Raw genomic sequence first — 13,576 nt, 5'->3', positions numbered from 1 at the left:
TACATATATCCCCTCTTTTTTGGATTTCCTTCTCATTTAGGTCACCACAGAGCACTGAGTAGAGTTCCCTGTGCTACACAGTAGGTTCTTATTAGTTATCTGTTTTACACATAGTAACAATAGCGTATATATGTCAATCCCAATCTTCCAATTCATCCCACACCCCTCCTTTCCCCCTTGGTATCCATATGTTTGTTCTCTACATCTGTGTCTCTATTTCTGCTTTGTAAATAAGATCGTCTATACCAATTTTTTCAGATTCCATATATGTATTAATATACAATATTTGTGTTCCTCTTTCTGACTTACTTCACTCTGTATGACAGTCTCTAGGTCCATCCATGTCTCTACAAATGACCCAATTCTGTTCCTTTTTATGGCTAATATTCCACGGCATATATGTACCACATCTTTATCCATTCCTCTGTTGATGGACATTTAGGTTGCTTTCGTGTCCTGGTTACTATAAATAGTGCTGCAGTGAACACTGGGGTGCATTGGTCTTTTTGAATTATGATTTTCTCTGGGTATATACCCAGTAGTGGGATTGCTGTGTCGTATGGTAGTTCTATTTTTAGTTTTTTAAGGAACCTCTATACTGTTCTCCATAGTGACTGTATCAATTTACATTCCCACCAACAGTGCAAGAGCCTTCCCTTTTCTCCACACCCCCTCCAGCGAAAATCCAGTAAATTTTTTGATGATGGCCATTCTAACCAGTGTGAGGTGATACCTCATTGTAGTTCTGATACACATTTCTCTAATAATTAGTGATGTTGAGAATCTTTTCATGTGCCTCTTAGCCAACTGTATGTCTTCACTGGAGAAATGTCTATTTAGGTCTTCCACCCATTTTTTGATTGGGTTGTTTGCTTTTTTGATAATGAGCTTCATGAAATGTTTGTGTATTTTGGAGATTAATCCCTTGTCAGTTGCTTCATTTGCAAATATATTCTCCCTTTCTGAGGGTTGTCTTTCATCTCATTTATACTTTTCTTTGCTGTGCAAAAGCTTTTAAGTTTAATAGATCCCATTTGTTTATTTTTGTTTTTATTTTCATTACTCTAGGAGGTGGGTCAAAAAAAGAACTTGCTGTGATTTATGTCAAAGACTATTCTTCCTATGTTTTTCTCTAAGAGTTTTGTAGTGTCCAGTCTTACATTTAGGTCTTTAATCCATTTTGAGTTTATTTTTGTGTATGGTGCTAGGGAATATTCTAATTTCATTCTTTTACATGTAGCTGTCCAGTATTCTCAGCACACTTATTGAAGAGACTGTCTTTTCTTCATTGTATATTCTTGCCTCTTTTATCATAGATTAGGTGACCATAGGTGTGTGGGTTTATCTGTGGGCTTTCTATCCTGTTCCGTTGATCTATATTTCTGTTTTTGTGTCAGTACCATACTCTCCTGATTACTGTAGCTTTGTAGTATAGTCTGAAGTCAGGGAACCTGATTCCTCTGGCTCTGTTTTTCTTTCTCAGGATTTCTTTGGCTAGTTGGAGTCTTTTGTATTTCCATACAAGTTGTAAAATTTTTTGTTCTAATTCTGTGAAAAATGCCATTGGTAATTAGATAAGGATTGCCTTGAATCTGTAGATTGCTTTGGGTAGTATAGTCATTTTCACAATATTGATTCTTCCAATCCAAGAACATGGTATATCTCTCCATCTGTTGTGTCATCTTTGATTTCTTTCATCACTGTTTTATAGTTTTCTGAGTACACATCTTTTACCTCTTTAGGTAGGTTTATTCCTAGGTATTTTATTTTTTTATGCAATGGTAAGTGGAATTGTTTCCTTAATTTCTCTTTCTGATCTTTCATTGTCAGTGTATAGCAATGCAAGAGATTTCTTTGCATTAATTTTGTATCCTGCAACTTTACCAGATTCATTGATTAGCTCTAGCAGTTTTCCGGTGGCATCTTTAGAATTTTCTGTGTATAGTATCATGTCATCTGCATGATGACATCCAATTTGGATTCCTTTTATTTCTTTTTTTTTTCTCTGATCATCATAGCTAGGACTTCCAAAACTATGTTAAATAATAGTGGTGAAAGTGGCCACCCTTGTCTTGTTCCTGATTTTAGAGGAAATGCTTTCAGTTTTTCACCACTGAGAATAATGTTTGCTGTGGGTTTGTCATATATGGCCTTTATTATGTTGAGGTAGGTTCCCTCTATGCCCACTTTCTGGAGAGTTTTCATCATAAATAAGTGTTGAATTATGTCAAAGCTTTTTCTGCATCTATCGAGATGATCATATGGTTTTTATTCTTCAGTTTGTTAATGTGATGTATCACATTGATTGATTTGCATATATTGAAGAATCCTTGAATCGCTGGAATAAACCCCACTTGATCATGGTGTATGATCCTTTTAATGTGTTGTTGGATTCAGTTTGCTAGTATTTTGTTGAGGATATTTGCATTTATGTTCATCAGTGATTTTGGCCCATAATTTTCTTTTTTTGTGATATCTGTCTGGTTTTGGTATCAGGGTGAAAGTGGTCTTGTAGAATGAGTTTGGGAGTGTTCCTTCCTCTGTAATTATTTGGAAGAGTTTGAGAAGGATAGGTGTTAGCTCTTCTCTAAATGTTTGATAGAATTCACTTGTGAAGCCATCTGGTCCTGGGCTTTTGTTTGTTGGAAGATTTTTAATCACAGTTTCAATGTTATTACTTGTGATTGGTCTGTTAATATTTTCTGTTTCTTCCTGGTTCAGTCTTGGAAGGTTATACTTTTCTAAGAATTTGTCCATTTCTTCCAGGTTGTCCATTTTACTGAGGCTTGATTTGTGACCCAAGATATTATCTATCCTGGAGAATGTTTTGTGTGCACTTGAGAAGAAAGTGTATTCTGCAACTTTCAGATGGAATGTCCTATAAATATCAGTTATATCTGTCTGGTCTAATGTGTCATTTAAGGCTTGTGTTTCCTTATTAATTTTCTGTCTGGATGATCTATCCATTGGTGTAAGTGGAGTGTTAAATTTCCCCACTCTTATGGTGTTACTGTCAGTTTCCCCTTTTATGGTTGTTAGCATTTGCCTTATGTATTGAGGTGCTCCTCTGTTGGGTTCATAAGTATTTACAATTGCTATATCTTCTTCTTGTATTGATCCCTTGATCATTATGTAGTGTCCATCCTTGTCTCTTGTGACAGTCAATATTTTAAAGTCTATTTTGTCTGATATGAGTACTGCTACTCCAGCTTTCTTTTGATTTCCATTTCATAGAATATCTTTTTCCATCCCCTCACTTTCAGTCTGTATGTGTTCCTGGGTCTGGAGGGGGTCTCTTGTAGACAATATATATATACAGGTCTTATTTTTGTATCCATTCAGCCAGTCTATGTCTTTTGGTTGGAGCATTTAATCCATTTACATTTAAGGTAATTATTGACATATATGTTCCTATTACGATTTTCTTATTTGTTTTGGGTTTGTTTTTATAGGTCTTTTTCTTCTGTGTTTCCTGCCCAGAGAAGTTCTTTCAGAATTTGTTGTAAAGCAGGTCTGGTGGTGCTGAATTCTCTTAGCTTTTGCTTGTCTGTAAAGCTTTGATTTCTCCGTCAAATCTGAATGAGAGCCTTGCTGGGCAGAGTAATCTTGGTTGTAGGTTTTTCCCTTTCATCACTTTGAATGTATCCTGCCACTCCTTTCTGGCCTGCAGAGTTTCTGCTGAAAGATCATCTGATAACCTTTTTGGGGATTCCCTTGTACGATATTTGTTGCTTTTCCCTTGCTGCTTAAAAATATGGAACGCTTTGCTAATTTGCGTGTCATCCTTGTGCAGGAGCCATGCTAATCTTCTCTGTATCTTTCCAACTTTAGTATATGTGCTGCCAAAGCGAGCACTCATTGCTGTTTTAGAAGTATAACTATTGCTTCATTTCAGTTCTCAGTAGCCATGACATTTTAACCACTCATAACACCCTCAAGTTTATTTAGTGGTGTTTTATGTTTAAGTTGAAATCAACTATGATTTCCACAACATTAATGTTTGAGAACCAGCAAACCCATTCCAAATATGGTTATTTCAGCTTTATTTAGGTTCATATACTTTAGTATTTTTAGCATTTCACCCAAATTAGTGTGTGTGTGTATGTGTAATATACTTCAACTATTATGAACATTTCTACTTAAACACAGGAGTTTTACTGTATATTTTTCTAAAAACAAATTTATACTTTACTGTTATCTTCTGTTTTGGTCAAGTATTCTTATTAGCGATTTTAAGCAAATTAGTCAGAATTTGGGATATGATTTGGGAAAATAGAGGGACCTCAGGTCACTCAATATGCTCAGGTTTCATTGAACTCAGCTGGTTTCAGTTCAGAAACTCATGTCCACTCTTAGTCTGCCTTGCTTCTGTAAGTCCAAATTCTTTGATGTTCATTCTCTGCAGACATTAACTCTCAAGTCTTCTGCTGAAGGGGCAATTACCTGGTTGCATGGGCTGGAGAGAGGTTCATAAGCTAACTTAATATAGTGTTTAAACCATCCTGTTTTCAGTCTCACATTATACGATTTCCTTCCTAGACATCTGGAACCTAGATTTACTGAGTCTCTGGAGTTCCTCTTAATAAAATTATGGTTTTCCCTCTTTTATTATATAGAATTCGGCTTTCTCTGCTCCGATGAATTTTTTTAACATTTGTCCTTCACTTTCCCATCCTCAGGATTTTGTTGACATCTTTTGTGTTCTCTTGGCCAGTATACATGTACATATATTATTGTTTCTTTTACCTCATTTAACTAGAGTTCAGAGGGAGCAGAGGCACACGTGTGTCTAAAATGATGTTTTGATTTTTTTTTTTAAATTATGGTAAGAACACTTGACATGAGGTCTACTCTCTTAACAAAATTTTAGTTGCACAACACAGTGTTGTTAACTATAGAAATAATGTTGTGCAGTAGATCTCTACAACTTATTCATCTTGTATAACTGAAACTATATCTTTTTAATAGCAACTCCCACTCCCCTTCCATCCAGCCCCTGGAAACCACCTTTCTACTCTGTTTCTAGGAGTTTGACTGTTGTAAATATCTTATATAAGTGGAATCGTGCAATATTTGTCCTTCTGTGATGGGCATGTTTCACTTAGCATAATGTCCCTCAGGTTCATCCATGTTGTTTCATATGGCCAGATTTCCTTATTTTTTAAGGCTGAATAATTGCATTGTATGTGTATACCTCATTTTCTTTATCAGTTCATCCATTGATGGATATTTAGTTGTTTCCACATCTTGGCTACAGTGAATAATGCTATAATGAACATGGGGATGCAGATATTCTTCAGAAATCAGCTTTAAATTATTTTGGATTATACCTAGAAGTGGGATTGCTGGATGATATGGTAATCTATTTTTAATTTTAGAGGAAATTTTATACTACTTTTTCTGTAGTGGCCACACCATTGTACATTCCCACCAACATTTTACAAGGGTTCCAATTTCTCCACATCCTTTCCAACACTTATCTTAAAAAAATTTTCATATCTCTTTGCTGTTTTGATTTTCATTTCCCTAATGACTAGTTATGTTGAGCATCTTTTCACATACCTTTTGGCCATTTGCATGTCTTCTTTGGAGAAATATCTATTCAGTAATTTACCCATTTTTTAATCAGGATATTTGTTTGTTTGTTTCTTTTTTGCTATTGAGTTGTAGAGGTCCTTTATATATTTTGGATATTAACCTTTAGCATATATATATATATATATATATATATATATATAATTTGCAAATATTTTCTCCCTTTCTGTAGACTGTCTTTCATTCTGTTGTTTGTTTCCTTTGCCATACAGAAGCTTTTTATTTTGATGTAGTCCAACTTGTTTATTTTTGCTTTCATTGCTTGTGCTTTTGGGATGACATACAAAAAATCATTGTGTAGACCAATGTCATAAAGCTTGTCCTCTATGTTTTCTTCTAAGAGTTTTAGATCTTACATTTAAATCTTTATTCCATTTTGAGGTGACTTTGTGTATTGTGTATGATGAGGGTTTATTTCATTCTTTTGCGTGTGAATATCCGGTGTTCACAACATCATTTGTTGAAGAGCTTATCTTTTCCCATTTACAATGGCATCAAATAGAATAAAATGCTGAGAGATAAACTTAATCAATGAGCGTAAAGAGTTATACATTGAAAACTACATAACATTAATGGAAAAAATGAAGGAAGACACAAGTAAGTAAAGCTATCTCATGTTCATGAATTAGAAGAATTAATATTGTTAAAATGTCCGTACTACCCAAAACTATCTATAGATTCAATGCAATTTTTATCAATATCCCAATGATACTTTTTACAGAAATAGAAAAAATAATCCTAAAATTTTTATGATGCCACAAAAGACCAAAAACAGCCAAAGCAATCTTGAGAAAGAAGAACAAAGCTGGAGGCATCACACCTCCTGATTTCAAAATATTACACAGCTATAGTAATTAAAACAGATTAGTATTGGCATAAAGACAGGCATATAGACTAATGGAATAGAATAGAGAGCCCAGAAATAAGCCCATGCATACAGGGTCAATTGGTTTTCAACAAAGGTGTTAAAAAGTATTATTTTTCTTTTCCTGTCTTAGTCTCTATGTATTTGTGGAAGGCTGTACATTAATATCTGCCATAACTGTTACATGTTCTTCCATTTCCTTCTGACATTTATTTTGTTTATTTTTCATAATTCCTGAAAAATCATGTAGCTATATTTGCACATACTATCCACATCTATCCTCTAATATGCTGCTAATATGATAAGAATAAAACCCAAATATAATCTGTGTTTCCTTTTTAAAAATATATAATGAATTTCATTTGCATGTATAATAAATGGTACTCTCCTGTGTACACTAAATGAGGTTATACTTGATCTGATATCTATATTTCTGTCAAGGCTTGTCAGCTACCAACTTCCTTCTTTTCTCAATTTACTTTTGGTATATTAGACAATTTGTTATTTCTTGAACACATCTGGCTGACTCAATGGTTTGTGTAGACCTAGAATACCCTTTCCCTTGGGCTTGTTCCCCACTCATATTTCATAATTCCCTTGGAATATAGTCTCTATTGTTTTCTTTGATATACCACAAGTAAAGCCAGTCACCCCCTCTTTTCTACCACTTTCTTTATTTGTGTATAACCTTACTTACAGTATTTATGGACAATAGCATTTATTTGTTTGCCTCACTTTCTACTAAACTGTGAATATTTATGTTCCCACATCTTGTAGTATTTATATTTTCAAGTACAACATTACTTGGTGAATGAAAGTAAATAAGTAAATAAGTGATTTACGATGCCTCACTGATAGTGCTCAAAGGCTAAATAAAATTGCTAAATTAGTGTCATTTCCTTGGTCTGTGGGAATGAATAATACCCAGCCAGTTTCAGTTTTAGAAATACAATACTCAAATATATGTGTATGTATGTATTGCACATATATGTATATAATATAAAAAAAGCTTTACTAGGTTAAAATATGCAGTATATTCATTCCTTAGATAATTCTATTTTTTAAATTGCAAGTTTATGTTAAATATTTTGTTAGCTAATTCCAGATATGTTGTCATCTTCTTTATTAAATAAATCATATATGTATGTATACATATACATGTACTCAAATCCATCACATACTCTCATGCCTAAAATATCTTCTATATCAATTTTGGATTGAAGTTTTATTTGAAAAGAAGACTATTCCTTTGATATCAATTTACTTTTGGATTATAATTTGATTTTCAATGAGGTAAGGATTGCCATTGTATAGGATAATAATAAATCTGTACTTTTGACCTTAGATTATTTGAAGTATTGATATCCATAGATATAAATTCAAATTCTACAAAACTAGGTCTTGCAATGTCAACAGATTGTTCATAAATTATATGTACACTGTGACATATAAAATAGAATGAAACAAGGGCTCATTACCTGGTATTTGTATAAACAACTTATCTATCTAAGACAATTTGCAACTTTTAAAAGGAAATTTGATGGTTATTTAGTACACTCACACTAGATTACACCAGTATTTATCAGTACAAGTCCATAGGCATGACCAAGGCCAACTAAGGCTAAGTAGGATGAAGATAGGAATGTGGGGATTGGAGACTGGTCTGTGTAACACACACTTGAGTTGAAGAGTATTCAAGTCTAGTGAGTAGACAGAATTACCTGGAAAAGTTTGGAATTGAGCACTTCTACTTACAAATGAGTTTTGTCAGTGAGTGTCAAATAGAGACAGATGAATAAAAGGGTAAAAATGTTAACCCACTGTCCAAAATCCAAATATAATTGTAATTTCAGAAGAAATAATTTTTTAAAAAAGGGGCATATGGACAAGGTAGGGAATGCATTGAGTTTAAAATTGCTTGGAAAGGCCATCTTCAGAGAAGATAATAATTGTTGCCTTCATGGTTCTGACCTGCCTTATCATCCCAATTCTTAATAAAACCCTTGCTTTAATTGTCATTATATAGAGGAAATATAAAGTTTTCATGATAATTTAGTCATTTATATTGAACTAAATTTTTTGTGACATATAAGTCTTCTGAGTGACACTGTTTATACATATACATAAACTCTACAAAGTTTACACAGATTTTTAAGGATGAAATGGAAATATAGGTGGGTATGCATGTACTTGCACACATGTGTATTAGATTCTTTAGATAAAAAAGCACAGCCAAAGATCAAAAATATAACTGATGTGTAGAGTTCATGTTTCTCTGTCTCCACTCTGATATTCCTTCAATTTTAATAGCAGTTACCTGTACATTTCTTAATGCACACATCCAAAAAAAACAGATAAAAATATTGAGATTCCACATTTAAATTTTATAATTTAAACTGAGCTCCTTTTATTTCAAAATCTTTGGAGGTACAAATTGAGGATGTGTTGACTAAAACGCTTATATTCAGCTGTTTGTACAGCAGAAACTAACACAACATTGTAAATCAACTGTACTCCGATAAAAATGAAAAAATAATGACCTAGGGTTCCTTAAAAAATGCTTATGTTTGAAACAAAAACTGACATACAAAATACTGGATGTCTCCTTTTATTAAAAAATAGCAAATATGGTCAACAAAAACCCCCTATTTTTTGAGAGGAAAAAACTTTGTATCTCTCAAAGTAGACTGCTCATCATTAGAGAATGTCTATGTGTTTTGGTGTAATTCTGGTTCTATTTCCAGAAAGGGTCCGATATTAAAACTTTTGATAAGAGAAAGCTAGGAGATAAATCTCCCAAGCTCTAGGTACCTGAAGAGATTGACAAAAACTTAGTAGCAACTCAAATTAAGAGATTTCAACTTTTCAACTTCCCAGTATCCCACCTATCTGTACCAAATATTTCAGCAGGACTTTTGGTGACACAAGCAGTGTTATAATTCCAGGGAAAGTATTTTTTTTCTCAGCAGGAAATGGAAAAAAAAAATACTTGGATTTAATATTCAGTGTTAGGCAGAAAGAAATAATACTGTATGATCTCACTTATATGTGGAATCTAAAAAAAACAAATTATAGAAACAGAAATCAGATTAGTAGTTGCCAGGAGCAGGATGAGGGAAATGGGCATTACTGGTCAAATGATATATACATTCAGTTATAAGATGACTGAGTTCTGAGGATCTAATGTACAGCATGGTAACTTAACAATACTGTATTGTATACTTGAAAGTTACTGACAGTAGATCCTAAAAGTTCTCACCACACAGAGAAAAAGATAACCATGTGAGGTGATGGATGTGTTAACTAATCTTATTATGGTAATCACTTTGATGTGGGTGTGTGTGTGTGTGTGTATGTGTGTGTATGATCACATTGTATAACTTAAACTTGTTTAATGTTATATATTAATTATATCTCAGTAAATCTGGGAAAAAACACTCATTGAGCACATTTTAATTTTATTTAAATATATTTTAATATACATGTAGGCATACAAGAAACTTATTATTAAGATTATTTAAATATACAAAAATATAATTAGCTTAATTCTTCTAATTAAGCACGAGTATCTTCCTCATGCTGTGATTTGCACTGCATAAATTATATCCCTTTAATCAAATGACCTGTTTGCCCTCTAAAAAAGTCTTTCACATATTTTGTTTTTTTTCACATATCTCTCTTCTAACCATACACTGACAAGCTCTGTCAAACAACAAATAATTTTAAGTCAGGGAATCTACAATTTTTAAGGCCTATTTTAAGGGATCATTTTTCCCAGTGTATTTCATTGGGAAGAGAAGGTACCCTATCTATACTCTTGTTTTTTGCAAAACGTCTTAAGATGATGTATGAGTTAATTTTTAATTTACATCAGTAGATTTGTTGGCATTCTATTTTCATTAAGGCTGAGAGATCATTTGTTTCATGTAATATCTCTCAAAGAAAAAAAGTGTAGAAGTGAGACACACTCCACAAATACATTATGCTGGTAGAAAAAAATATATGTGTTCAAATTTAAAAAGAACAGTTATTCATTGCTCAAAGATTTTTTTTGCTAGGGGCCATATTGATTTGCACCTTCAATTTATTAATTGAAGGGATGTGAATGGCACTTGTCCTTGTGAAACGTTCAGTTAAAAATCAACGTAACATTTTGTAAATAAGAATTCAAACGCTAATATTATTTTAACTTTGAAAACTCATTTTAAATATCTCATTATTTATAAATTTTGTAAAGTTTATTTTTACTTAAGAGAACTTTGACTATGTAGCTAATTAAGTTTCACTAAATATTATGAAATACATTTATAAATGTTCTTTTTCTGAACTTCAGCTGCCAAATAACAAATGCTCTTTTAAGTATTTTAAAAATCAATTTAATTGTTTCCCTAAATGTTGTAAAGTGCATATGTGTGTTTTATTTTAAGCACTCTCTCTAACAAACATATTGTACTCAAACACTTACATAGTCCTAATAAATCCCACAAATTAAATTTATAAATGCAGTTATTTATGTTTTCCTGAATACTCTATGTTTGCAAAGTTAGCTAAATTTTTATCTTAAAATCACTAGTCTAAAATAAATTAACAAGTATTATTATTTGGAATAAAAATATCTGTACCTATTTAATGTCAGATTATTTTAAACGTATTTTAAATACCAAGTTTCCACACTTGTTGCTAAATTTATAAAAATACTAAAGATATAGATTTGATTTACTACACTTATATACTTTCTCAGGGTGTTAAATCCTTACATGTTATACAATAGCAAGTGAATTTAGGGTTAGAATTACAGATCAGAATGGCTTGGTGTGAGTTTTCTAGTGTACTTAGATTGACTAGAAATCAGATTTTTGGTCAGACAATTGACTGTAGAACTACAGGTATCTAGCATGACTTCCCTGTGATCACAAGAAACAGGTTGAGCCTGGCTATAATCTGTGCCAGTGTGGAGCTAAATATAGTATGGAAAACCAGGATTCCTTTCACAGCCTAAGTCCTTTGACTTCAGCTGTAATCCTTTTTTTTTAACTGCTTTGGACTTTATCTCCTAATTAATACAGATGAACCACAGTAACTCTAGTCTAGGATGCTTTACCATTTTATTAGATTTAAGTAACTTTTTTAACATTGATTCAATTTTTAAATTATTTGAATCATATCTGTTCTTAAAAAATGTATTCTGTAACCTATATTGGCAAGAATCTCACTTGTACAAAAGTATAGTTTTTGTCTTCTTATATCTTAGTTATTAATCTGGACACTTTCACATGTTAATAAGCTTAAAAAATATTTAACATTATAAAAAGTTAAAGAAATAATGGTTTCATGCATAACACTATGACTCTATCATGACTATTGGGAACTAATTATTAAAATGTGTTATGTATGCCTCAGTGTTTTCAAGTCTTCCCCTCCTCACAAACACAAACACAAACACCTTCTTTCCCACTGAAACTGATTTTTAAAAATAACTAATACTTACAAAATATCCTAGCAAGTTTTTAGCCATTAAACAGTGCATAGGCTCTCTGGATACCAGCCCCATTCTTTTTTTTTTTTCTTTTTTTCTTTTTTAATTTTAATTTTTATTTATTTTTGGCTGTGTTGGGTCTTCATTTCTATGCGAGGGCTTTCTCTAGTTGCAGCGAGCGGGGGCCACTCTTCATCGCGGTGCGCGGGCCTCTCACTATCGCTGCCTCTCCCGTTGCGGAGCACAGGCTCCAGACGCGCAGGCTCAGTAGTTGTGGCTCACGGACCCAGTCGCTCCGCGGCATGTGGGATCTTCCCAGACCAGGGCTCGAACCCGTGTCCCCTGCATTGGCAGGCAGATTCTCAAACACCGCGCCACCAGGGAAGCCCCCAGCCCCATTCTTGAAAGGTTTCTTTGTTTCCCGTGATTCCACCCTTTTCTTTCTGAAAACTTCAGGTTATTTTCCCCAATCTCTTCAATTATACCTTCTCTTAAAAATGTATTAAGTACTAGTATTCCTGAAAATTCTGGTTTGGCACTCCTTCAATCCCAATCACCATCTACCTAGTTGAGATACATATTGAGAAAGACAAACCGGTGCCTGATATGCAGGAGCTTGGCTGGCGCTGTCATTCAGACCCTGGTATTACTATGGTTTGGCACTCACAGTTAGGTCCTGGTATTCTCTTGCTGAGCAGAAACAATTTCATAGAACATCAAGATCAGATAAAGCTACTCTGTGACCATAATGAATCAAGACAAAAGTAAAAACACTTACAGGGATGCCTGAACACAGGTAAAACTGGAGTATTTTCCATGCCACAAAATGCCAGGTATACCTCTACCATAGCTAAAATGAGTGACTGGTTGTTCCTTTACCAATTACAACTTTAGTGAAGCTCTAATCTCCCTTCCCTATAGATAAGATTTTTAAAGATACCTAATCATAGTTTTCCTTTTACTGCCCAACACCATCTCATACAGAGAAAAGCACTGCTGTCATTAATCTTCCCCATACTCACGTAACACAAGTCCAGATCCTTTAATAAGTCTTTTTAACATCCACTTACTGAGGTGGTCCATGGTTCCCCATGGTGTGTGTAATCCTTTGCTGTGAAGAGTAATCAATTCAACTTGTTTAGTAACAGGTGTGGTTGGAAGTGATTGACGTTATCTGTAAAACTCCATGCTTTTACATGTATGCTTTTACACCTGTATGTTTAGGACTCCAAAAAATATAGCCCAAGCAAAAACTCTTATCTAAAGGTAAAAATTCACTTAATTGTCATTTGCTAGACTTTTTTTTACCTACATGTTTCTCGGACATACCAATTTCAACATCCCCAAATTAAACAAATTATCTCCTCCAGAGAAGCGCTTTCTCTAATTTTCCTATCCTGTTGAAGAAACCTCTTCTTTAGCCAGAAACCCAAAAAGTAGCTTCGACAGCCACCTAACTCACTACATGCAACTTTCATTCTTTTGGACTTCTAAATATCTACTTTTATTTTACATTGCCACTGGTGCTTCTCAAATTCAGGTCCTCATTATTTCTTATCACAGTAGCCAACTGACAATACTAATTCATGTACAGTATCATTTTGTTCCTATCATGTCAGATGCCCAAGTGATCTTTCTAA

At 33.5% G+C, this 13,576-nt stretch overlaps 1 non-coding gene across 1 annotated transcript; it reads right to left on the bottom strand.

Annotated features, from left to right (window-relative positions):
• Positions 1–3,748: 3,748 nt before the first annotated feature.
• LOC118897615 lies at positions 3,749–3,855 on the bottom strand. The gene has a single exon (XR_005020502.1). It is a non-coding gene; the product is annotated as a U6 spliceosomal RNA (small nuclear RNA).
• Positions 3,856–13,576: the final 9,721 nt, after the last annotated feature.

The sequence above is a fragment of the Balaenoptera musculus genome, chromosome 6 (genome assembly GCF_009873245.2).
Source record: "Balaenoptera musculus isolate JJ_BM4_2016_0621 chromosome 6, mBalMus1.pri.v3, whole genome shotgun sequence".
Classification (NCBI taxonomy): Eukaryota; Metazoa; Chordata; class Mammalia; order Artiodactyla; family Balaenopteridae; genus Balaenoptera; species Balaenoptera musculus.
This window is presented reverse-complemented; position numbering and strand designations above follow the sequence as displayed.